Source organism: Bos indicus x Bos taurus, chromosome 21, assembly GCF_003369695.1.
Source record: "Bos indicus x Bos taurus breed Angus x Brahman F1 hybrid chromosome 21, Bos_hybrid_MaternalHap_v2.0, whole genome shotgun sequence".
Taxonomy (NCBI): domain Eukaryota; kingdom Metazoa; phylum Chordata; class Mammalia; order Artiodactyla; family Bovidae; genus Bos; species Bos indicus x Bos taurus.
In genome coordinates, this window is record NC_040096.1 from 63,712,592 (window position 1) to 63,738,079 (window position 25,488).

Genomic DNA, 25,488 nt, shown 5'->3' on the forward strand with positions numbered 1-25,488 from the left:
CAATGACTAGTTTCGGCCAATTCTGATGTTTTGTATGGCTCCTTTTTAACCAAAATAATAACAGAGAAGTATGCCTTCGTGAGGTTTAGTAAAGCTGCCCAGATTGATACCATAGCGAGATGACTTTTGAAGCAGAGCTTCTATTCAAGTCGCTGCCAAAAGTCACTTTATCTTCCCTCCGATGCATCTCAGATTTTATCTACCCTTTTATTCTTTTTGTCCTTAATTTTAAATCCTTTTTATTATTATCTTTTCCCATGTAAGCACCAAGGGGGTTGTTTGGTACTCATTCTTTTGGAAGCAATTATCCACAAGAGAGGCGTTCACTTCATTTGGGTTGCATTTTATATCCAAACCAGGATAAAAATGCACAAAATTGACTTTGCCTATGCAGCTCAGACCCCGAAAAGTTCTTCCGTGTGGATTTGAATTCAGCTGCCTGTGGACCGAGCCCTCTTTGGAAGACCAGGTGAGTGGTGATCATTTCTTGTAGCCCCCACATTATCTCCTTGTTGCCTAATCGGGCAAATAAAAAATTTCATTTAATTGACCACTACACTAATTCAGACCCTTTAGACCCCAAGCTTTCTGTGAATTTGGAAAGACAGTATTCTCACTTGGTCTAAAAAAGAATGTCTCTCACCTAGATGGTTGCAAAATCCTCTTAATTCAAAGTCTTTATGGTTTTTCATAAATGAATTCCTTGTATCTAGGAAACAAGTGGGGCAGGGGTGGTTTGGTGCCCAGCCCCACATAATCCATTACAAGCATAAAATTTCTGTGTGAAGTCTCACAGATCTTAAAATGTTGCATGAATATTGCATTCTACTCTGTAACATGTCTGTATTTCATTTTAATATACTAACGATGTTTTAAATTAATTACTATCAGTAACCAAAAAAATAATAAGTTTCCTATCTGTCTTATAGTTATTAAGCAAGAGACAATTGACACAATGTTCATCAATTTTACAAAACATGGCTGACCAAAAGGGAATTTACATCAAACAGAGCATCACTATTGGCATGGAGGCCACTTCTCTTTTCTCTGCTTCCATCTCACAATTGTTAAAAGCCACGACCATGCACAGAGGTGAACAGAGCACCATCACCTCTTTTTCTGCTTCATGAACTCTTTCCAGGCACTGGTCAAGGGGCGTGAAAGGAATATGTCCCCAAAGTGGCAGGGCTCATTCTGCAGGTGATGTAGTGATGGTCATGCTAGTTTCATGCCGGCTAGTTAAGGTACCCGTATCCGATCCCCTGATCCACCAAGCAAAATGTTTACTGCCGCACAAAGACGTTTGCTGAGTGCTCAGTCCTTCAGTCAGGTCCGCCTCTTTGGAAACCCACGGACTATAGCTCGCCAGGCTCCTTCCTCCCAGGAAGTCCATGGGATTTCCCAAGCAAGAATACTGAAGCAGGTTACCATTTGCTCCTCCAGGGGATCTTCCCAACCCAGGAAAGGAACCCAGGTCTCCTGCATCTCCTGCATTGGCAGACGTATTCTTTACCATTGCACCACCTGTCCCCAACCCCCCCTCCCCCGCCACTGCCGCCACCGGGAAACCCCAAACACCTCTGATTTATTTTCCCATTCCTGCTATAATTTCATCCCACGTAAATGAGCTCAACTGGGCAACTCAGCTGCACCCCTTCCTCTCTCTCCACTGGCCCTGGAATGTCAGCTGTGAGACCCTTTCAATGTGAAAGGAAATGGATCCTCATGATGAGGGCTAAGAATCTTCAGACAGGGTGAAAAGCTAGCTTCTAAACAAATGAACTCCTCTGGCTTTATCTGCCACTGGTGGAAACAACTCCTTGCTCACTTTATTTGAGTTTTACCTTTTGCCCTGTAGGCTTTGCTTTTTTCTTGCTCCAGGAATTAAAAATCATCATGCATCCCCCTGACCACACCTTCTGTACTGGAAGGCAGCCCGAACTGCAGGAGGCAGCAAGTCTGGGGAGGTGTTTTCCATCTTATCCTAAGCAGAAAAATGAATACTCAGGGGGGACTTCCCTGGTGGTTCAGTGTCTCTGCACTTCCACTACAGAGGGCACTGGTTCAATCCCTGGTCAGGGAACTAAAACCCTGAATGGAATAGAGTGTGGCCAAATAAACAAATAAAAAGTTTTTAAAAAGAAAAGAAAAATAGGTACTCAGGTCTCCATGGTTCACTAAAGAGTATTGTGCCTACCTCCATGGCCGCCTCTTCGGGGGGTGACTGTGAAGGGGTCTTGGCCTCTAGAGAGGAATGGGTAGAGACCGATGCCCTGGACTTCATGCCAGGCTGGAATCTGACCCCTCTGCCTTCTAAACTGACATTGCTTGGGGACCTCCACCCTGTTTCTTCCTTCCTCCAGAATACCCTTCAACCCCCACCCCTACTGAGCCAAAAGTATCCGCCCACTAGGCCAAAAAAGAGCCAAGCAGTCCATCCTAAAGGAGATCAGTCCTGATTATTCATTGGAAGGACTGATGTTGAAGCTGAAACTCCAAAACTATGGCCACCTGATGTGAAGAACTGACTCATTTGAAAAGACCCTGATGCTGGAAAAGATTGAAGGCAGGAGGAGAAGGGGACAACAGAGGATGAGATGGTTGGATGGCGTCAGCGATTCGATGGACATGAGTTTGAGCAAGCTCCGGGAGTTGGTGATGGATGGGATGCCTGGCATGCTGCGGTCCATGGGGTCACAAAGAGTCGGACACGACTGAGCGACTGAACTGAACTGAACTGAGGCCAAAAAATGGGGAGGGGGGTCCTGATCCCCTCCCACCTTAAATCATCTTAAATTACCACCAATAGACAGTGACCCCCATGAGGCCAGGCTTGTGACCTTCTGTTCTGTGCAAGTGGGTGTGTGTACATGCATGCCTGTGGGCTCACCCTCAGCCCAAGTCTGGCTTATGCCCATCAAATGGAGAGGTGGACAGAGGCACAGGTGTTCAACCACCAGTTATTCCACTGCAGTCCTGGACTCATCTCTGGGCACTAGCATTTCCACTTTTACACAGCCTGTACCTTTCTTCTCTGTGAAGAATCATGCTACTTGAACACATGGCTGGATTTCTAAACCTTTGCTAAATAAGGTCCACCCTTGACCTAAACCCAGGGACTCCTCAGTGCATCCCTAGGGCATGTCGGGGGGTTCCCACTATATCCCAGTGTTGGTCAGTTGTTCCTATTTATTTCCTTGCATCACGCTACTCCATCTGGGGAGGCAGGGCTAGGATGCTGTCCTGGGTCCCCTGCCTGCTTCTCAGCTAAGGAAAAGGGTGCATGTAATTGTCAGACCCTCTGATAATTCCCTAGTAGCTCAGCTGGTAAAGAAATCACCTGCAATGTGGGAGACCTGGGTTTGATCCCTGGGTTGGGAAGAGTCCCTGGAGAAGGGAACAGCTACCCACTACAATATTCTGGCCTGGAGAATTTCATAGACAGTGTAGTTGATGGGGTCAACTATACTGTCAGACAGGACTGAGTGACTTTTCACTGATAACACACACAGCAGTGTCTTCCCTCTAGAAGCCAGCAGGCTGGCACCCAAAGAAACTGGAGATTAGTGACAAATTTCCTGGACAAGAGGGTGAGGCAAAGCCTCAGAGTCATGGGCATTTGAGCTGTGTTTACAATTCCGACCTTCCCTCACTGTTGAGAGGAAGTTGCCTTCTCCTCTATCCATACAACCTTCCCATCAAAAACAAGATCATCTCTCGCTGTGAAATATTGCAGGTGAACAGATGCTGTTTCCTTAAATCAGGACATGTGTCAAAGAGCTTTGACAAGTCCTTGTCAATAAAGACAAAAAACTCAAAGTGTGTGGCCATCCTGTGTTAGGGGGGGGAAAAGTGACATGTGTTGTTCTTTCCACTCAACATTTCGCCCTTGAAGTGAAATATTTTTTCCTTAATACTCAAAATGTATGTGGTTCCCCAGTGTTTAATCTTCTGTTTCAACCTTGATCTAGAACCAAGCTTCCTTTAAGCAATATACCCAAGTCAGAAAGGATCCAAAGCAAAAGCACAAACCATTAGATTCCTTTTTAAAAAAATATTTGCTTATTTATCTGGTTGTGCTGGGCCTTAGTCAAGGCAAGCAGGATCTTCGTTGTCATTGCAGCAAGCGGGATCTTTTGGTGTGACATGTGGGGGTCTATTTCCCTAACCAGGGATCGAACCTGGCCCCCTGCCTTGGGAGCATGGAGTTTTAGCCATTGACCCACCAGGGAAGTCCCAAAACATTGCATTCTTAACGTGGTGGAAAAGCTTTGCTGCCAGATGTCACTGGTTTCCAAACCCAGTTCCATCGTTTACTACTGGATGGACCACGCTGGGCAATCAGTGTAAGCCTCAGTTTCCTTATCTGTAAAGCGGGAGTGAGAAGAGCATTTGTATTACTGGGAGTATTGTGAAGATTCAATGTGGTGATGCTTAACCATCATTATTCATCATCCCTGCCTCCAAGGCACTGAATAAACTGCCATTAATTGAGTGAATGCTGCATATCAGGAACTTTGTATATAATGTGTGAATGCTCAGTGGCTCAGTCATGTCTGACTCTCTATGACCTCATGGACTGTATCCTGCCGGGCTCCTCTGTCCATGGAATTTTCCAGGCAAGAATATTGGAGTGGGTTGCCATTTCCTTCTTCAGGGGATCCTCCTGACCCAGAGATCACCCCACGTCTCTTTCATCTTCTGTTTTGGCAGGCAGATTATTTAGTGCTGCGCCATCCTGGAAGCCCTTTGTATATATTTCTGTGCTTTATAAGGACTTCAAAAGCATGTGTAATCCCCATTGTATGGATGAGCAAACTGAGGTTCAGAGAAATAATGTCACTTTTCAAAGTTTCTGAAGCTGGCGAGCTTTTCCAGGACTGCTGGCTTCCTGCGCAACTGAAAGTCACATCAGTTACTGTGAGGTTCCCAGGGATGCACCACCTATGTGCCCCAGGAGTCGGAGGTATGGCTTCCCACAGCCAGGTAGGGCCTGGAGGGGTGGATCCCAGGTTGGTCACCGATGTGCCATGAAACGGTTAATACAATCATTTTCTCCATGTGTGAAGACATTTTAACGATTGGAAAGCATGGAGTCTCAGAGCTGAGAAAATCCCAAAAGGTGAAACGGGGCTGAATTATTTAGAGGCTCCAGCTCATTGAGTCATCAACATCCTTCCCCTCTCCTCCCAGCTCATCGGCGGCTTCTTGGAGACGATCCCCCACCCAGCCTCACCTTTTCAAAGAAGCAAAGGTCCAGGCAACCCATGCCTGTTTGCCCGGCGACCTGCTCCCTCGGAGATTAGAGTACTCATATCTCAACTTGGGAAATGAAAGAGACCAGGCGAAGGGAGAAGGTTATCCGGGTGGGAGAAGGCGAAAAAATTTCAATATCACTGTCTCGTTCCTTATTCGGGAAAAATGAAAAGTCCTCATTATTAAATCACAAAGCAATTAAAAAATTAAAAATTTCATAAGACCCTACATAAAAGAAATACAAGTGTTTAATGATGGATTAGAAAGTGAAAGTAGGGGGAGAGAAAAAGTAAAAGCCCGCTGGTCTCAGGGGTTTCCCTCTCCACCGCGGCAAGAGTGGTTTCTGCCCGCGCCCTCGTGCCAGCCGCAAGAACTAATAAATTCCGGGCTCCCCTGCCTAGAAGCCAAGGCCGATTAATATCTGCCTACCTTGTTACCTAATTCATTATGGAATAGCAGTTAATTTGATTTGATATTATTTTAATAAAATTCTGTAATATATTAGATTGTTTCAGGCTATCAAAATAATTTTCCAATTATTACGGTTACTCAAGCAAGTCTTTTTTTTTTCCCCCTTCACGAGCGGCAGTTGGTCTGACTCAGAATATATTAGCTCCTACAGCTTCATCCTGGCCAGGGGAACAGGGGAGCCATGCATGGTTACCCAGAAGGGCTCCTGCCAAGAACAGGTGCCTGCGATTCACAGCACAATGGTCCCGGCCACAGTCCAATGCGGGGTTCCGGCCACGAGTTCCCAGCCCCATGACTCTCTGACCACAAGGCTGGCCCCTCTACAACCACTGCTAAGTTTTAAGAAATAAAATTTCTATTCAGTAAAGACCCACGGACACACAGTGACTGGAAGCGTGCATGCTAAGTCACTTCAGTTTTGTCTGACTCTTTGTAACCCCATGGACTGCAGCCTGCCAAGCTCCTCTGTCCATGGGATTCTCCAGGCAAGAATACTGGAGTGGGTGGCTCTGCCCTCCTCCAGGAGATCTTCCGGAACCAGGGATCAAACCCATATCTCCTGTGTCTCCTGCATTGGCAGGCAGGCTCTTTATCACTATAGACACCTGGGAAGCCCTGGGTGGAAGATTGATAATTCCTGGTAGAGACAGCATGTGTTTTAAAAGTTCAAGTTCAAGTGCTCTCTCTATTGGCACCTGACCTCCCTGAACCTCCAGCTCTTGGGGGACAGAACAAAGACTCACCTGATTGGAAGCACGGCATGAGATTTCAAAGGTGATCACTTTTGCAAGAGTGGTGAATACCAATGTATAACTGACATCAAGAAATCTATTTCACTTTGGACAGTGATGAATATTAACTAGGCTTGTGGTGATCATTTCAAAATATATACAGATAAAGACTCAGTGTGCTGTACACCCAAAACCAATAGAATTCATCTCAATTACATCTCAAAAAAAATAAATAAAAATAAATCAATTCCCAAAAATAAATAAAAAGAAATCAATTCCCTCTCTCCCTTGTCAATCCCCTTGGGAGGTGAGGGTAGAAGCAGACCAAAACTTTGGGGGAAGATGTGGGGGAAAGATGCTGGGCTTGGGGCAAGAAACCTGGTTTGGGTTCTTGAAGTGTGTAGCTCCCTGAGTGATGGTAGGTGATACCAGCCTGCAGTGTCTGGACCAGAATTGGAGACTCGGGTCTCCATCAGTGGGCCTCTGATGGGGCCTCCCCAGCATGCTGAGACAGTTGAGGAGCTCAGTCATTCATTTAGTCATTCAGCAAACATTTACTGAGCTCCGAGGGTGTGCCTGGCACTATGGTGAGCAAGGCCAGCAGAGTCCTCGCCCACATGAGCTTGCAGGGCCCCTCTGTGCAGCCTCTGCAGCCAGCATCGTCACCAGCACTGAGTAGGCATCCAATAAACGTGGATGGATATTCAGTTGGTCATGGGGGCACCAGATGCTAACCCAATAATCACGGAAGCAAATTACCAGCAAAAAAAAAAAAAAAATTCCAAGGACTTTAATTAGGATCTACAAAGGACAAGCACAGAGGACTGTGAGAGCTGAATACAAGGGGACTTTCATATTTAGGGACCCAGCGGGTAAGTGGAGATTCACCATGAGAAGGGGAAGGGAAGGGTGCTCCCAGCAGGGCAGACGGCATAAGCAAAGGCCCAGAGGCAGGATTGGCTATGGGTTTCCAGAGACAGAAAGAAGGCCATCCTCAGGGAGTGGAGGGTGGGTGGTGGGTGGAGGCTGTATCGCAGACACTGGAGGCCCATGGACACGATAAGGCAGATGGTCTTGCCCTGTGGATGGGAAGCAGTGAGCTCATAGGCCAGCGAGCAGCGTGCTCAGGTCTTATGATTGTCCAAGCTTGCTCCATGCAGTGTGGAGAATGGCCGTGAAGAGGAAGTGGCAGGTGCCCCAGGAAAGGTGACATCGGCCTGGAACTGGGCTGGTCTCAGAGTCAGACCCTGCAAGCCCCAGGGGTCACTCACATGGTGTGTCAGGCTGCAAGCGATTCTCCAAATGAGACCGCTCAATCTGAAGACCAGCCGCCTAGTGTCATGGCCATGCCCAGCCCTCCTCCACTTCACCCTGGAATGGTGGGCATGTGCAGCCCTTGGCTTCTGACCCTGTGGATAACTCTGCATGCCAGGCTGCCCTCCACCCTGCCCATCACTCAGTTCGCAGCTGGCCAGCCCTAGTCTGAGCTGATGCTGCACCATCAAGACCCAGACGCCACCTTGCAGTTACTAACTCTGTTCTACCCAGCCAGGCACAAGAGAAATTCCAACTTCCCTCCCAAGGACCCCACTGTGTATGGGCTCAGGGGCTGTGTCTCCAGCTGCCTCACTGTCTGTCCATCTCCATCTCTCTGCCTTTGAGTATGGCTCCCAATTACGATGAAAGAATTATAACCAAGTCTCAATGGTCCATTATGGGAAATTAGGGTGACTTTTGGAGGTGGAAAGAGGGATGCTAAAAGGGGAAGTTGGTGAATAGACCCAGTCACCAAGGATTGGGGATGGGAGTGGGGGTGGGGAAGAGGAAGGCCGAAGCCCACATGGAACAGCCTGGCAGGTGGGTGGGCTTCACGACCCTTGGGATCCTGCCTTTCAGTCCAGATCTGGGAGACATGGCCAAGACTGGAATCACCAGGGTACCACTGTTCATTAGGCAGGGCAGGGGGCAGGGAGGGGGAGGTGCAGGGAGCCAGAAATATACAGAGACTCTGAGGGGCTGCAGGCTGCAGTGTCCCTGAGACCCTGTGCAAACGTCCATCCACTTTCCTCCAGCCTTTGTAAATCCATCTGGAAACCGAGGAGCTGTGCTGAAGATCAGATGGGTGTCCTTGGCTACATCTGGGCCTGAGTGTTGGGGGAACCTGAAGAGGAATGGGGATCTGCAGGTTCAGCCCTGTTCCAGGGTCCACAAGGAGGCTCTTGTATTCACCGAGTGAACACTAGCTGGACAACTGCTATGCACCAAGTCCCGGCCACAAGAGGGGCTGGAATGAGCCACATAAGACCTCAGATCACAGGAGGCTCACTCCTGGCTTTCTGGGAGTGGAGCAGTCTGTTATCCAAAAGGGGTTGCCGTGGGGTCTGGCAGGACCCCAAGAAAGCTTCCCAGGAGACGGGTCTGAATGGTAGATACCAAAGGATGGGGACACTGCAGCTCTGAAGGGGCAGCTCCAAGTTCAGCTGGGAGGTGATGGGGTGGGGATGGAGCCACGGGGAACAGAAGTAGGGACACAGCAACAGACAGGATGTGGAAAGATCACAGGCACTCCTAGAGAGACTAGATCACAGGGAATTACAGGACGGGTCAGAGAGGGAGGCTGGAACCATGGGGACTTTCAGGGAAAGCCTGGCCCAGGGCCCTGATATGTGGCTAAGCAGAAGCACATTAGAAGCCAAGCGAGGAGTCTGGTGAGCCAGGCACCGTGAGCAATACAGATGGGCTGGAAGCTCTGGGATTCTGGATGAAGGAAACGGTACCACCCAACCCCACCTGATGGAGACCAAGGGAGGACCAAGATCGGAAAGCCATGAGGAGGTCTGGAGCATTCATCGAGTGAACACTCGCTGGACAACTGCTGTGCACCAAGTCCCAGCCACAAGAGGGGCTGGAATGAGCCCCTGCCCAGTGGGACCCGGGCAGGGGTAACCAGGTTGCTTTAAATATGTGAGCAACTCGTTGGAAAAGACTGATGCTGGAGAAGATTGAAGGCAAAAGGAGAAGGGCACAGCAGAGGGTGAGATGGTGGGATGGCATCACCAACTCAGTGGACATGAGTTTGAGCAAACTCCAGGAAACAGTGAAGGACAGGGAAGCCTGACGTGCTGCAGTCCCCAGGGTCACAAAGAGTCTGAGAGACTGAACAACAACAAGAATGTGTCACCTTCAGAAAAGCAGCTGTGCCATTTTTTGTAAGCACTAGGTTTGGAGAGCCTCACGTGTGCCCAACACGGCAACCGTGCCAAACAGGCTGCTCCCTCATGGACCTGCAGGAACAAGAGGGTGACAGGCTCCGGATTTCCAACCCCACCTCTGTCCTGCATCCCGGAATCCTGGGGTCCCCCAACCCCAGGTTGCTAGCCCATGAGCTTCAGTTGCCTGGCTTCTTCAAGAAACCCCAGCAGAGACCAAGATGGCTCAGAACATATGTCTTCAGTCTCAGAGCCACGAGCCAGGCTTGATTTCCACGCTGGTGCCTTGCTTTGTTCTTTTCTCCACTCGACTGGGAATCGGGTAAAGGTCTGAGAGCCCCAGAGAGCCAGGCTGCTCCTGTTCCAAGGTGATGAGAAGAAGGAAAGAAAGTGCTTTCAGAGCAACACGATGCTATCAAACTCTGGAGGAGGGGGCAATTTTGTCTGGGCATTAATATAACTTTTGTTAAATTCCCACCCTGGTGGGCGTCCTGCCTAACAGAAAGCTCTGCAGTGAGACAAACAAAAAGCAAGATGAGTGCCTCCTGCCAGCATGTGTCCCCTCAAAGTAACATAACAGGTCGGCTCAGAAGGCCAGCCTGCAGAGGGAAGCCACCTAAGCTCATGACCAAAGAGAGGTCTCCACCTTCACCTTCCACAGGCACCTAGTGTAGTGGTGGAATGCTGGCTCCTCGGGAGATGTGTCCACAGGGAACCTGTGAACGTGGTCTAATTTGAACGAAGAGACTTTTGCAATGATGTGAAATTAAGGATCTTGATATCCATCAGACATCCTTGATTATATGGAGTCAATTCACTGACAAGTGTCTTTAAAGGAGGAAGGCAGAGGGCTCCTTGAGATGCTATGAAAATGGAGACAGATCAGAGTTGTGCTGCCACAAGCCAAGGAACACCTGGAGCTCCCCAAAACTGGGAGAAGCCAGGAACTGAGGCTCCCTGAGAGCCTTCGGTGGGACCACAACCCTGTACCTTGACATTGGACTTCTGGCCTCTAAACTGCAAAGGAGCAAAGTTCCGTTGATACAAGCTTCTTAGTTTGTTGTCATATGTGTGGCAGCCTAGGAACTAACCCACCTGGGTGGTATGAAATGTCATTTTTAGATCAGAGAGCAGAACAAAATGAGGGTGTTTTTGTTTGTTTGTTTGTTTTTGCTTTTAACACAAAACATATTTTGTATTGGGGTAGAGCCGGTTAACAATGCTGTGATAGGTTCAGGTGGATGGTGAGGGACTCATTCTGGATGGGAAGGGGGTGGGGGAGAATGGATATATGTATATGTATGGCTGAGTCCCTTCAAAATGAGGGTTTTTAATAAAATTATCCAACAAGCTCAACATCAACCTCACCAAGGCTCTGCAGTTCATCAATTTTTAATGCAGTTCACACTAACATTAAAACTATTATTCAAAAACCAGAACTTGTGACTCTTATTGGTAGATGTGATATTCTCACAAAGAACAGATTTAGAGAGAGATTTCTGGGAAATTGGCAATGACCATGTGATTTTTAATAATCTTGAATATTATCAGATAACACTATTTCCTTACCCTCAAGACAAATAAAACCATGCAAATGCAAAAAAACAAAAGCAAAGAAACCTAAATAGACCCATTCCCAGGAGAAAAGCTTGAGCATTATATACAACTGATATGTGATGACTTTATTGAACAATATTAAATGAAGCTAACATTAACAAAATTCCTCTGTCCATAGAATTCTCCAGGCAAGAGTAATGGAGTAGCCATTCCCTTCTCCAGGGGATCTTCCCAAGCCAGGGACTGAACCCAGGTCTACTAAATTACAGACAGATTCTCTACCATCTGAGCCACCAGGGAAGCTGAATGCTAACAAAAAATCTGAGTCAGCCTATGTAATGGAGTTATGACATCCAGCCACTACTTAGAACAATGTTGTCCACTTTTAACCTGTGGAAGCTGATTCCCAGAAAGTCACATTGACGTTTCTAAACCCCATAGCTCAGGAGCAGCAAATTCACAGTCGAATCCCAAACCTTCAACAGCTTCGGACCATGGTATCAGAGCATCTCCCCATCAGCATGATTTTACAGTGGTTGTAAATAGCTTACATTTCTATTCTGAATTTCTAAAAGATATTGTGTCTGAGAGAAGGAATGTCTATTCTAAGGAATTTGATCTAGTCAACCAATGTAAACGTGCCCCACTCCTGAGAAAATCCAGTTTCCAAGCCCAGTCTTGAAACCCAGAAGCTCTGCGGTCGCCTTTCTGTCTTGTCCATATGAGACCAAAGGTTAGCGCTTCTTTCCAAGATTTCATTCTTGCAGAATCAGCTAAAATGACGGCAGAGCTTCAGAATTGCTCCAAGATGGTTCTGAAGGTTCTGGGTGGACAACTTTTCCATTCCGTGGTGAAACTGGAAGGCTTTATCACTCTTTTATAACTTTCCATATAATTTTTTTGAAACCAAGCAGCCGGCATCAAAGCCTGTGGGCTGAAACCGTGCCTGTGATCGCAACCAAGGGGCAGAATCCAGTCCTGAGGATGGGATGGCTCACATCTGGCTTGTTCATGGCCTCTCCAGATGACCTGGCCAGAGAACACAGCCCAGGCACAGGCAGACGCAGCAGGAGGTTCAGACTTAACGATCACACTCGCTTACCTCACACAGCCATGAAGACGGAGCAACTGAGATGGGCACTCTGCGTTCTTGCTCACTTCACAGCTGTGGACCAGGAGGTATCATGTGAGAGAAACAAAACCTGGAGACAGATCGACACCAAGCATCACCCAGGAGATCGACACCAAGCATCACCCGGGAGGTCCACCACCTCATTGAGCAGCTACAGGTGCTGAGTCCCTGATGGACTCCCAGTGCTCTGTACATACTACCTCAAGATTGCAGGAAAGAGTGCAATATGAAGATGGATCAGGCAAGGTCCAAACCCACCCTTGGCCTCTTATCAGCTGTGGGACCATGGGTGAGACATTTCCCCTTTTCAGCTTCAGTGACCAACTGCACAAGGGTGAAGTTACCACCACCATACAGGGTTGACTCTAAGGTTAGGAAAGAGGTGTGTCAATTACCAGATACCATAAATGGTGGCTATTATTATTGGGAACATGAAATTAGGGGAAATACCTGTTTGTTTGATAAGTAAAGAACATGGGTTTTGAGGTCAGAGTCATTGGATTGAGTTCTGGCTCTATCACTGTTAAGTCGAGGACAATTTATTTTGCTTTTCTCAGTCTCAGGCAACTCATCTGCCAAGTGGAGTCTCAGGCAACTCATCTGCCAAGTGGGAGTGTGTATCAGTACTTACCTATAGTGAGCTGAACAGCACCTTGTTCCCAGAAGATAGTCTGTGAGTTGAACTTATTGGGAGAAAATATCTTTGCAGATGCTCTCAAGTGAAGGATCTCGAAATGAGATCCTCCTGGCTTATCTGGGGTGGGTCGGGGTGGGACAAGTCCAGTGACAAGCATCCTTGTCAGAGAAAAGGTAGAGGGGGTTACACACCAACACAGAGGGCCATCCCGTGTGCAGATGGGGCAGAACCCGGAGCAGTGAGTCTGCCATCCAAGGAACAAGGGTGGTCCGCAGCCATAAGAAGCTGGAAAGCAGGCATGGACCAGACCCACAGCACTGACCTTTCTGCACCCCTTCTTGTCCCTGGGAGGGTGCAGGCAGCCTCTCCTGTCTCTGTAATAACCCAGCAGGAGAGGCGAGCACCGCATTGCCCCACACAGAGCTCATCATCTATGGGAATGAGAGCTGAGAGTGAGACCCAGGCGGCCTGGGGTGCCCATGGCTGGCTGGGTAAAGTGGGCTTGTCACTATCATCCCAGCCATTGTGGTTAAGATGCCACGCACCTCCAGGGCATCTGGTCCCTTCTGCTGTGCACCGTGGGGAGCTTTGGCCCAGCAACTCTGGGCACCAGGTAGGTTCTGATCCAAGGCCCCCTGTGCCACTCCTCTTTCTCATTTGCTGAATGATGAAGATAAGGACCCTGGGCTGGCCTCCTCTGTCCTTCTTACCCCACCGCCACCTGTCATTCCCATCAGGAATCTGGCGGAGCATCCTGGCCTGCCTGCTGTGTGATTTTTAGCCCAGACCCAACCCCCGGCTGAGTTTCCTGATCCACCAAGCTTTCATTTCTTTCATCCTCTTCCAGAAAGTTCCTTCCTCCTCCACCTTCTCCTCCCAAACACCACCTCCTCCCCTCCCTGGAGGGGATTTGGGACCAGTTATTGCACAATGAATCCCTGCAAAGAAAGGCAGAGCCCAGTCCGCTCTGGGGGCCAGTGCCTGCCGCTGTGGGAGCAGGTACCACCCATAAAGGCCGGAGGGCTGAAGACCAGCAAGTTTTCCAGGAAAACATGGAAGCCCAGGGGCGCCCAAGCAGAGCAATGAGGATGTCAAACCATGGCACATCCGCTTACCACACCTGTTTTGGTGACCGCTGGCCTCCTGTGCCCTGAAGACCCATCTGGGTGCCCGCAGGCCTGGGCAGGCTCAACCCAGCAGTGTGTCAGGTGTGCAGCAACACACACCAATGGGTACCCCCCATCCACCTGCCCCCGGCTCCTCCCGCCTTGCCCAGAGTCTCCATGGGATGTCCCTGCTGGCTCACACAGGACTCGCAGAGGGAGAATGTCCTTCCTTGGTCTCAAAAGCACTTCGCTCCGGCTGCTTTATAAACTTCTGGTGTCCCAGCCCCTGGCTCTTTCACTTCTGTACTCTCTTAGTCACCTCTGACTGCTTTAACAAAATAGCATCGCCTGAGTGCTTACACTACAGGCATTTAGTTCTCATGGTTCTGGAGACTGGCAGTCCAAGATCCAAGTACCAGCAGCTCGAGTCTAGCAAGCTCTCCTCCTGGTTTGCAGACAGCAGTCTGAGTAGTAAGGAAAAGGGGAAAGCTCTCAGCTCTCTCCTGATTGCAGCACTAATCCCCTCATGAGGACTCCACCCGGTGACCTCATCTAATCCTAGTTACCTCCCAAAGGCCCAGCTCCACACATCCCCACACTGGGGATTAGGGTTCAACCTAGGACCTTTGCAAGGATGCAAGCGTTCACCTCCATAGAACTCACTCACCTTGACTGTGTCCTGCCTCTGCCTGGGTACTTTCGCTCTTTGCCCCTTTGGTGGTGGTGGTGGTGGGTTAGTCACTCAGTCATATCTGACTCTTTGCTACCCCATGGACTACAGCCCACCAGGCTCCTCTGTCCGTGGAATTTCCCAGGCAAAAATATTGGAGTGGGTTGCCCTTTCCTTCTCCAGGGGATCTTCCAGACCCAGGGATCAAACCCAGGTCTCTTCCATTGCAGGTGGACTCTTTACCACTGAGCCTTTGTCCCTTTACTTCAGCCTTTTTTAAAGAACCATCTTGCATATTGTCACCAGGAAAGACATATGTCCTCTAAGAGTCTCTTGTTGGAAGAAATTCCAGACACCATGTTATCCAGGGTTAGAGGGAACCAGTGAAAGCAGACAGAAATCACAACAAGACCTCACTGGGTTTATGTCTCAGCGATTATTTTCTCCTCCTCAAACACTGCCCGAGGGCTGAGCGGGTTCAAGGCCCTGTGTGGGTCCCCAGGACCCAGAGGTGAACAAGGTGAATGAGACCCAGGCCTTGACCACAGGGAGCTCAGATGTGGTGGGACAAACCCAGCAACCAAGCACAACGGCCCAGGGTGAGAGATGGTGGGATGGAAACTTGGCCGGGTATCCCCTAGGCCTGGGCAGCAGGCCCTGCTCCAGGAGTACACCTGATCTAGTCTTTGATGGTGGAGGATGTTTACCCACGAGACACAGCATTTCAATCAGACCCAGACGGCAGATATACTGCATTCTGCCCAGAGTGTAAAAATTTTCAGATGTCATAGAAGGCAAACTTAAGGTTACCAAGCGTGGGAGACATAAGGTAGGACTTTGGGATTAACAAATGCTGCTGCTGCTGCTGCTAAGTCACTACAGTTGTGTCCAACTCTGTGCAACCCCATAGACGGCAGCCCACCAGGCTCCTCTGTCCACAGGATTCTCTAGGCAAGAATCCTGGAGTGGGTTGCCATTTCCTTCTCCCCAGCAAATACTACTATAAAAATAGATAAATAACAAGGACCTACTGTATAGCTGTTATTGTTCACTCATTCAGTCGTGTTAGACTCTTTGCAGCCACATGAACTGTAGCCCACCAGGCTCCTCTTTCCATGGGATTTCCCAGGCAAGAATACTGGAGAGGGTTGCCAGTCCCTTCTCCAGGGGATCTTTCTGACCCAGGAATCAAACCCACATCTCCTCTTTGGCAGGCATATTCTTTACTGCTGAGCCAGGAAACAATATTCAGTGTCTTGTAATAACCTATAATGGAAAAGAATCTGAAAAAGAATGCACACACACACACATGTATAACTGAATCACTTTACTGTGCACCTAAAACTATTCCAACATTGTAAATCAACTATACTTGAAAAAAATTCAGATGTCATTTGAGAAAAATCAGATTTCACGTAAGATCTGACAGCATAGGATCTTCCGAACTGCATATCCTCAATCAACTGGAACTAAACACTAGCCACTCCACTTAGACAGGACATGTTCCCTCCAATTTGGCAGGGTCCCCACCCCACCCTATCCAGTTAGCTTATTCCTCTCTCCTGGATCCTGCAGACATTTGAGTTGGCAGCCTCTGGAATCACAGATTTCAGTTACACCACTAACCAACTTCTGTTTGTTTTATTAACCATGTTGCTATGTGAGTGTTCGGCAGGAAATCACCCCAGAAACCCCAGAACCCACTCTCCTGATACAGAAGGAAACACAGAGATTGGGCCTGCTTTCCATGTTCACTTCGCATTTTACTGGACAGCACAGCAATTCATCAAAGCAGAGGCTTGTCTCAGGTCACAACAGTCAAAGGCACAGTTTGGAGGATTCAGAAGACTTGCCCAAGGTCATCAGCCCGTAGAAGTTGGAGCTTGGACAGGACCCAGGAGTTCTGATGCCCATGATCCAAGGATGTCCCGAACTATGGAAGGCCCGATGTCACCCAGCTGTCCCCAGCAGAGCAGTTAGCTAATGTTCAGATGATTTTCATCTGTGCCACAAATATATCCCTGAAAATCCAAAAGTTTAAAGTACAGGATGTAACAGAAACTTCTCTCTTTCGCATAACACACACACACACACATACACACACAATTTGCTTGTTAAAATACACTCAAGCATCACCAGCCCCTCCTGCCCAGAGATGGCCCGACAAGCATCAGCACCAGGCTGCCAAAGGGACTTTTGTTTCATATTAAGCCAATTTGGTCTAGATCAGCGATAAGACTGGGATAATGTCTCCAAATGAAAAAGCACAATCTTTGACTAGAATCTCCTAATCAACAGTCATCAGGGGCCAGGGCCTGGGGGTCTGAGGTCAAGGCATGTACAGGCATCCTGTCACAGCAGGAAGAAGAGATGTCAGAGGGGGAAATGATGACCCTTTGTGATGACTTCACATTTGGAGAACATTTCTCTTTTCCAGGAGACCAGGGTTCAATCCCTGGGTCAGGAAGATCCCCTGGAGAAGGGAATGGTTACCGACTCCAGTATTCTTGCCTGAGAGAATTTCATGGACAGAGGGGCCTGGCGTGCTGCAATCCGTGGGCTCACAAAAAATCGGACATGACTGAGTGACAAACTCTTTCACTTTCACTTTCTCTTCTCCAGAACAATCACAGAATAGGTGATTTTTTTTCAGAGTTCTTAATTTTTTATTGCTTACTGTAACTTTTTTAAAATTTATTTTAATTGGAAGCTAATTACTTTACAATATTGTAGTGGTTTTTGCCATACACTGACATGAATCAAATAGGAAAAGGAGTACGTCAAGGCTGTATATTGTCACCCTGTTTATTTAACTTATATGCAGAGTAGATCATGAGAAATGCTGGGCTGGAAGAAGCATGACTTGAATCAAGATTACTGGGAAGAATATCAATAACCTCAGATATGCAGATGACACCACCCTTATGGCAGAAAGTGAAGAGGAACTAAAGAGCCTCTTGATGAAAGTGAAAGAGGAGAGTGAAAAAGTTGGCTTAAAGCTCAACATTCAGAAAACTAAGATTATGACATACAGTCCCATCACTTCATGGCAAATAAATGGGGAAACAGTGGAAACAGTGGCTGATTTTATTTTGGGGGGCTCCCAAATCACTGCAGATGGTGATTGCAGCCATGAAATTAAAAGACACTCACTCCTTGGAAGGCAAGTTATGACCAACCTAGGCCGCATATTAAAAAGCAGAGACATTACTTTGTCAACAAAGGTCCATCTAGTCAAGGCTATGGTTTTTACAGTGGTCATGTATGGATGTGAGAGTTAGACTATAAAGAAACTGAGCACCCAAGAATTGATGCTTTTGAACTGTGGTGTTGGAGAAGACTCTTAAGAGTCCCTTGGACTGCAAGGAGATCCAACCAGTCCATCCTAAAGGAGATCAGTCCTGGGTGTTCATTGGAAGGACTGATGTTGAAACTGAAACTCCAATACTTTGGCCACCTCATGCAAAGAGCTGACTCACTTGAAAAGACCCTGACGCTGGGAAAGATTGAGGGCAGGAGGAGAAGGGGACAACAGAGGATGAGATGATTGGATGGCATCACCAACTCGATGGACATGAGTTTGAGTGAACTCCAGGAGTTGGTGATGGACAGGGAGGCCTGGCGTGCTGTGGTTCATGGGGTCCCAAAGAGTCAGACACGACTGAGTGACTGAACTGAACTGAACTGACATGAATCAGCCATAGGTGTTCAAGTGTCCCCCATCCTGAAACCCCCTCCCACCTCCCTTACCATCCCCTCCCTCAGGGTTGTCCCAGTGCACCGGCTTTGAATGCCCTGTTTCATGCATTGAACTTGGACTGGTGATCTATTCCACATATGGTAATATACATGTTTCTTTTCTATTCTCTCAAATCATCCCACCCTCGCCTTCTCCCACAGAGTCCAAAAGTCTGTTCTTTATATCAGTGTTTCTTTTGCTGTCTCACATATAGGGTCATCATTACCATATTTCTAAATTCCATATATATGCATTAATATACTGTACTGGTGTATTTCTTTCTGACTTACTTCACTATAAATGGCCCAATCAAAAAATGGGCCAAAGAACTAAACATTTCTCCAAAGAAGAATAGGCTCCAGTTTCATCCACCTCATTAGAACTGAATCAAATGTATTCTTTATAATGGCTGAGTAATACTCCATTGTGTATATGTACCACAGCTTTCTTATCCATTCATCTGCCAATGGACATCCTGGTTGCTTCCATGTCCTGGCTATTGTAAACAGTGCTGAGATGAGCATTGGGGTACACCTATCTCTTTCAATTCTAGTTTCCTCAGTGTGTATGCCCAGCAGTGGGATTGCTGGGGCGTATGGCAGTTCTGTTTCCAGTTTTTTAAGGAATTTCTACACTGTTCTCCATAGTGGCTGTACTTGTTTTCATTCCCACCAACACTGTAAGAGGATTCCCTTATCTCCATACCCTCTCCAGCATTTATTGTTTGTACACTTTTTGATAGCAGCCATTCTGACCGGCATGAGATGGTACCTCATTGTGGTTTGGATTTGCATTTCTCTGATAATGAGTGATGTTGAGCATCTTTTCATGTGTTTGTTAGCCATCTGTATGTCTTCTTTGGAGAAATGTTTGTTTAGTTCTTTGGCCCATTTTTTGATTCGGTTGTTTATTTTTCTGGCTTTGAGCTGCATGAGCTGCTTGTATATTTTTGAGATTAATTCTTTGTCAGTTGCTTTGTCTATTATTTTCTCCCATTCTGAAGGCTGTCTTTTCACCTTGCTTATAGTTTCCTTTGTTGTGCAAAAGCTTTTAAGTTTAATTAGGTCCCATTTGTTTATTTTTGCTTTTATTTCCATTACTCTGGGAGGTGGGTCATAGAGGATCTTGCTCTGATTTATGTCAGAGAGTGTTTTGCCTATGTTTTCCTCTAGGAGTTTTATAGTTTCTGGTCTTATATTTAGATCTTTAATCCATTTTGAGTTTATTTTTGTGTATGGCGTTAGAAAGTGCTCTAGTTTCATTCTCTTACAAGTGGTTGACCAGTTTTCCCAGCACCACTTGTTAAAGGATTGTCTTTAATCCATTGTATATTCTTGCCTCCTTTGTCAAAGATAAGGTGTCCCTAGGTGCATGGATTTATCTCTGGGCCTTCTATTTTGTTCCATTTATCTATATTTCTGTCTTTGTGCCAGTACCATACTGCCTTGATGACTGTAGCTTTGTAGTATAGTCTAAAGTTAGGCAGGTTGATTCCTCCAGTTCCCTTCTTCTTTCTCAAGATTTCTTTGGCTATTCGAGGTTTTTTGTATTTCCATACAAATTGTGAAATTATTTGTTCTAGTTCTGTGAAAAATGCTGTTGGTAGCTTGATAGGGATTGCATTGAATCTATAGATTGTTTTGAGTAGTATACTCATTTTCACTATATTGATTCTTCTGATCTGTGAATGTGATCTATTTCTCCATCTATTTGTGTCATCTTTGATTTCTTTGATCAGTGTTTTATAGTTTTCTATATATAGGTCTTTTGTTTCTTTAGGTAGACTTATTCCTAAGTATTTTATTCTTTTCTTCACAATGGTGAATGGAATTGTTTCCTTAATTTCTCTTTCTGTTTTCTCATTGTTAGTGTATAGGAATGCAAGGGATTTCTGTGTTAATTTTATATCCTGCAACTTTACTATATTCATTGATTAGCTCTAGTAATTTTCTGGTGGTGTCTTTAGGGTTGTCTAGGTAGAGGATCATGTCATCTGCAAACTTCTTCTTTTCCAAACTGGATTCTTTTCATTTCTTTTTCTTCTATGATTGCTGTGGCTAAAACTTCCAAAACTATGTTGAATAGTAGTGGTGAGAGTGGCCACCCTTGTCTTATTCCTGACTTTAAGGGGAACATTTTCAATTTTTCTCCATTGAGGATAATGTTTGCTGTGGATTTATCATATATGGCTTTTATTATGTTGAGGTATGTTCCTTCTATGCCTGCTTTCTGGAGGGTTTTATCACAAATGAATGTTGGATTTTGTCAAAGGCTTTCTCTGCATCTATTGAGATAATCATATGGTTTTTATCTTTCAATTTGTCAATGTGGTATATCACATTGATTGATTTGCAAATATTAAAGAATCCTTGTATCCCTGGGATAAAGCCCACTTGGTCATGATTTATGATAGTTTTAATATGTTGTTGGATTCTGCTTGCTAGAATTTTGTTGAGGATTTTTATATCTATGTTCATCAGTGATTTTGGCCTGTAGTTGTCTTTTTTTGTGGCATCTTTGTCTGGTTTTGGTATTAGGGTGATGGTGGCCTTATAGAATGAGTTTGGCAGTTTACCTTCCTCTGCAATTTCCTGGAAGAGTTTGAGTAGGATATGTGTTATCTCTTTAAATTTTTGGTAGAATTCTCCTGCGAAGCCATCTGGCCCTGGGCTTTCCTTTGTTGGAAGATTTTTTATTACAGTTTTGATTTCTGTGCCTGTGATGGGTCTGTTAAGATTTTCTATTTCTTCCTGGTTCAGTTTAGGAAGGTTATACTTTTCTAAGAATTCATCCATTTCTTCCAAGTTGTCCATTTTATTGGCATATAGTCACAGCTATGGTTTTTCCAGTAGTCATGTGTGGATGTGAGAGTTGGACTATAAAGAAAGCTGAGCACCCAAGAATTGATGCTTTTGAACTGTGGTGTTAGAGAAGACTCTTAAGAGTCCCTTGGACTGCAAGGAGATCCAACCAGCCCATCCTAAAAGAGATCAGTCCTGGGTGTTCATTGGAAGGACTGATGTTGAAACTGAAACTCCAATACTTTGGCCACCTCATGCGAAGAGCTGACTCATTTGAAAGACCTGATGCTGGGAAAGATTGAGGGCAGGAGGATAAGGGGACAACAGAGGATGAGATGATTGGATGGCATCACCTACTCAATGGACATGAGTTTGGGTGAATTCTGGGAGCTGGTGATGGACAGGGAGGCTTGGCGTGCTGCAGTTCATAGGGTCGAAGAGTCGGACAGGACTGAGAGACTAAACTGAACTGCTGATAGTAGTCTCTTATGATTCTTTGTATTTCTGTGTTGTCTGTTGTGATTTCTCCATTTTCATTTCTAATTCTGTTGACTTGGTTCTTTTCCCTTTTTTTCTTGATGAGCCTGGCTAATGGTTTGTCTATTTTATTTATCTTCTCAATGAACCAGCTTTTAGTTTTGTTGATTTTTGCTACAGTCTTCTTTGTTTCTTTTTTATTTACTTCTGCCCTAATTTTTATGAATTGTTTCCTTCTACTAACCCCGGGAGGTTCTTCATTTCTTCTTTTTCTAGTTGTGTTAGGTGTAAAGGTAGATTATTTGATTTTTCTCTTGTTTCTTAAGGTAAGCTTGTATTGCTATGAACCTTTCCCTTGGCACCACTTTTTATTGAATCCCACAGGTTTTGGGTTGTAATATTTTCATTTTCATTTATTTTTATGCATATTTTGATTTTGTATTTCTTCTGTGATTTGTTGGTTATTCAGAAGTATGTTGTTTAGCCTCCATATGCTTATATTTTTAAGTTTCTTTTTTCCTTGTAGCTGACATCTAATCTTACCACACTGTGATCAGAAAAGATGCTTGAAATGATTTCAATTTTTTTGAACTTACCAAGGCTAGATTTATGGCCCAGGATGTGATCTATCCTGGAGAATGTTCTGTGTGCACTTGAGAAAATGGTGAAATTCATTGTTTCAGGGTGAAATGTTCTATAGATATCAATTAGGTCAGAATAGCTGATTCACTTGTTCAGCCCTCAGCCCAGTTCAGAGTGTGCAAGATGACAAAGGCTTAGCCCCTTCCTGCAGGAAGTCCTGGTCTTGTGGGGAGAGAAAGACAGAAACGAGGGATGACTAAAGACTACTCCTCCCAAATGTGTCCCCCCTCTGTACCTTTAAATAGCCACCATTAGGAATGCAAGTTGGTACAGACACTGTAGAAACAGTATGGAGGTTCATGAAAAACTAAGAATAGAACTACCATATGATTCAGCAATCCCACTCCTGGGCACTTATCTGGAGAAAAACATGATTTGAAAAGATGCATGCCCTAATGTTCATTGCAGCATTGTTAATAATAGCCAAGACATGGAAGCAACCTAAATACCCCTTGACAGAGGAATGGACAAAGAAGATGTGGTACATGTATGCAATGGAATATTACCCAGCCATAAAAAACAATGAAATAATGCTATTTGTCACAACATGTATGGACCTAGAGATTATTATACTAAGTGAAGTAAATCACAGAGAAAGACAAGTACCATATGATCTCTCTTATATATGGAATCTTAAAATGATACAAATCAACTTATTTACAAAAGAGAAATAGATTCTCAGACATAGAAAATAAACTTATGGTTATCAAAGGGGAAAGTGAGTAGGGAGGGATAAATTCAGAGTTTGGAATTAGCATACATCCAGTATTCTTACCTGGGAAATCCCATGGACAGAGGAGCTTGGCAGGCTGCAGTTCATGGGGTTGCAAAGAATCAGACATGACTGAGTGACTCACACAACAATAGCAACAACATATAAAATAAATAAACAAGGTCCTACTATATAGCACAGGGAATTATATTCAACATGTTATATTAATAATAACCTGTAATAATTAATAATAACTTATAACCTATAATTGGCACCCCACTCCAGTACTCTTGCCTGGAAAATCCCATGGACGGAGGAGCCTGGTGGGCTGTAGTCCATGGGGTCGCTAAGAGTCAGGCACGACTGAGCGACTTCACTTTCACTTTTCACTTTCATGCATTGGAGAAGGAAATGGCAACCCACTCCAGTATTCTTGCCTGGAGAATCCCAGGGACAGAGGAGCCTAGTGGGCTGCCATCTATGGGGTCGCACAGAGTCGGACACAACTGAAGCGACTTAGCAGCAGCAGCAGCATAACCTATAATAGTTATTTTATTATAACAACCTATAAAAGAATCTGAAAAGATTAATGTATATGTGAATAGTTTCTATGAATTACTTTGCCTTACACCAGCAAAGCACAGTTATAAATGTGGATTTACAACTCCACATTGTAAATCAACTAGGCTTCAATCTAAAACGATAAATATATAAATAAACAGCCAGAATCCACCCAAATGGCACATCCAGCACCTGTATCACATCCGAATCATCTGTCTCCAGCACTGTCCACTTCCAAGCCATAGGGTCATCATCCAGCCAACCCCTGACACCAGTTTCTACTCCCGCTGCCTCACACCTTCATCCAGGCCACGGTCTTCTCTCACCTGTGCTTCCTGCTCCCTTCCTCCACACCAGCCTCCAAGAAATCTATCTGAGTCTGAAGTGAGACCCCCTCCAGCCTCTGACACTTCAGTGACTTCCCAACACTCATGGAATAACATGGAAATCCCTCCTGCACAGGTGATCAGCCCCGGCACCCCCCAATCCAACTCACAGTGCCCCATGCTCACAAGGCTCAGTCATCCACATCCCTCAACTGTGCTGGGTCCTCTCATCCATAGCCAACACAGGTGCTTTTCTCACCCAGCCTGGGGGCTTTTCCTGGGCTCTCCAGCCTGCCTGACTTTTGATCTCTCCAACATTCATCAATGGGTTGCTTCTTGGAGAAGCCTCCCCTGCCCACCCTCCATTAAGAAAATATTTATCCTTACCCTAGCATCTTTTTCATGCCATTGTGATCCTTATCACACTTTGAGGGGGAAGTTCATTTATGTGTTTGTATGTGTGTGCATCTTCCCCACTAGACTAGAAGCTCCTTAAAGATAGGAACAAGGTCTGATTTTATAGTCCAGGGGTGTTTACAAGGGTACTGATGACAGAGTCTTGGAACTGAGAGGGACTCACCTATTCCAGGATCCCATGAGCTACCTGAATCCTCTTGGCATTCCTTAGAGGCAGCTGGACATGACCTTCCTGGTTGCCTCCCATGATGAAGAACTCATGCACTCTCAAGACAGCCAAACTTATCCTTGAATGACTTCAATTAATAAGAAAGTCTTCCCCATCTGGAGCCAAAATTTATCACCCCAAACTTTCTGCTCCTTGGTACTCAGCCTGTCCCTTAGCTTCTCTACCCTCTTCAGCAGCACTCCAGGTGTTTGAAGACAGTGGCCTAGTTCCTCTTGTTTTCTCAAAGGGAATATCTTAAGATATTCCCTCTGACTTCTCCTAATATAGCTTCTTTTGGAATTCTTGAACCACCTTGACCATATTCCCCTGGACCTGCTTATTTTCCCTTAAAATGTTCTAATCGACATCTTCACTGAACAAAGTCAGCAGTCCAGTCATGGTCTGAGTAGCCTAAAGTAGAGTTTTCATGAGAAGATTCTTGAGAGTCCCTTGGATTGCAAGGAGATCAAACCAGTCAATCCTAAAGGAAATCGACCCTGAATATTCAGTCAAAGGACTAATGCTAAAGCTGAAGCTCCAATACTTTGGCCACCTGATGTGAAGAGCCCGTTTATTGGACAAGACTCTGATGTTGGGAAGATTGAAGGTGTTGGGGACTTTTTTTCTGGGACTTGGAAGCAACGAACCTGAAAGAAGGACACTCGGACAGTCTCTTGTAAGGACTGACAAGTTTATTTTTGTAGTCAAGTCTTTTTATAGAAGTAGGAACAAAGAGCTTAGAGTATACAGCCAGCAGAGCATGTATGGGGTTAACACCTAATCAGTAAAAATATTTTAAGGACAGCACGCTCTAAGTGACCCATGTGCTTATCCCA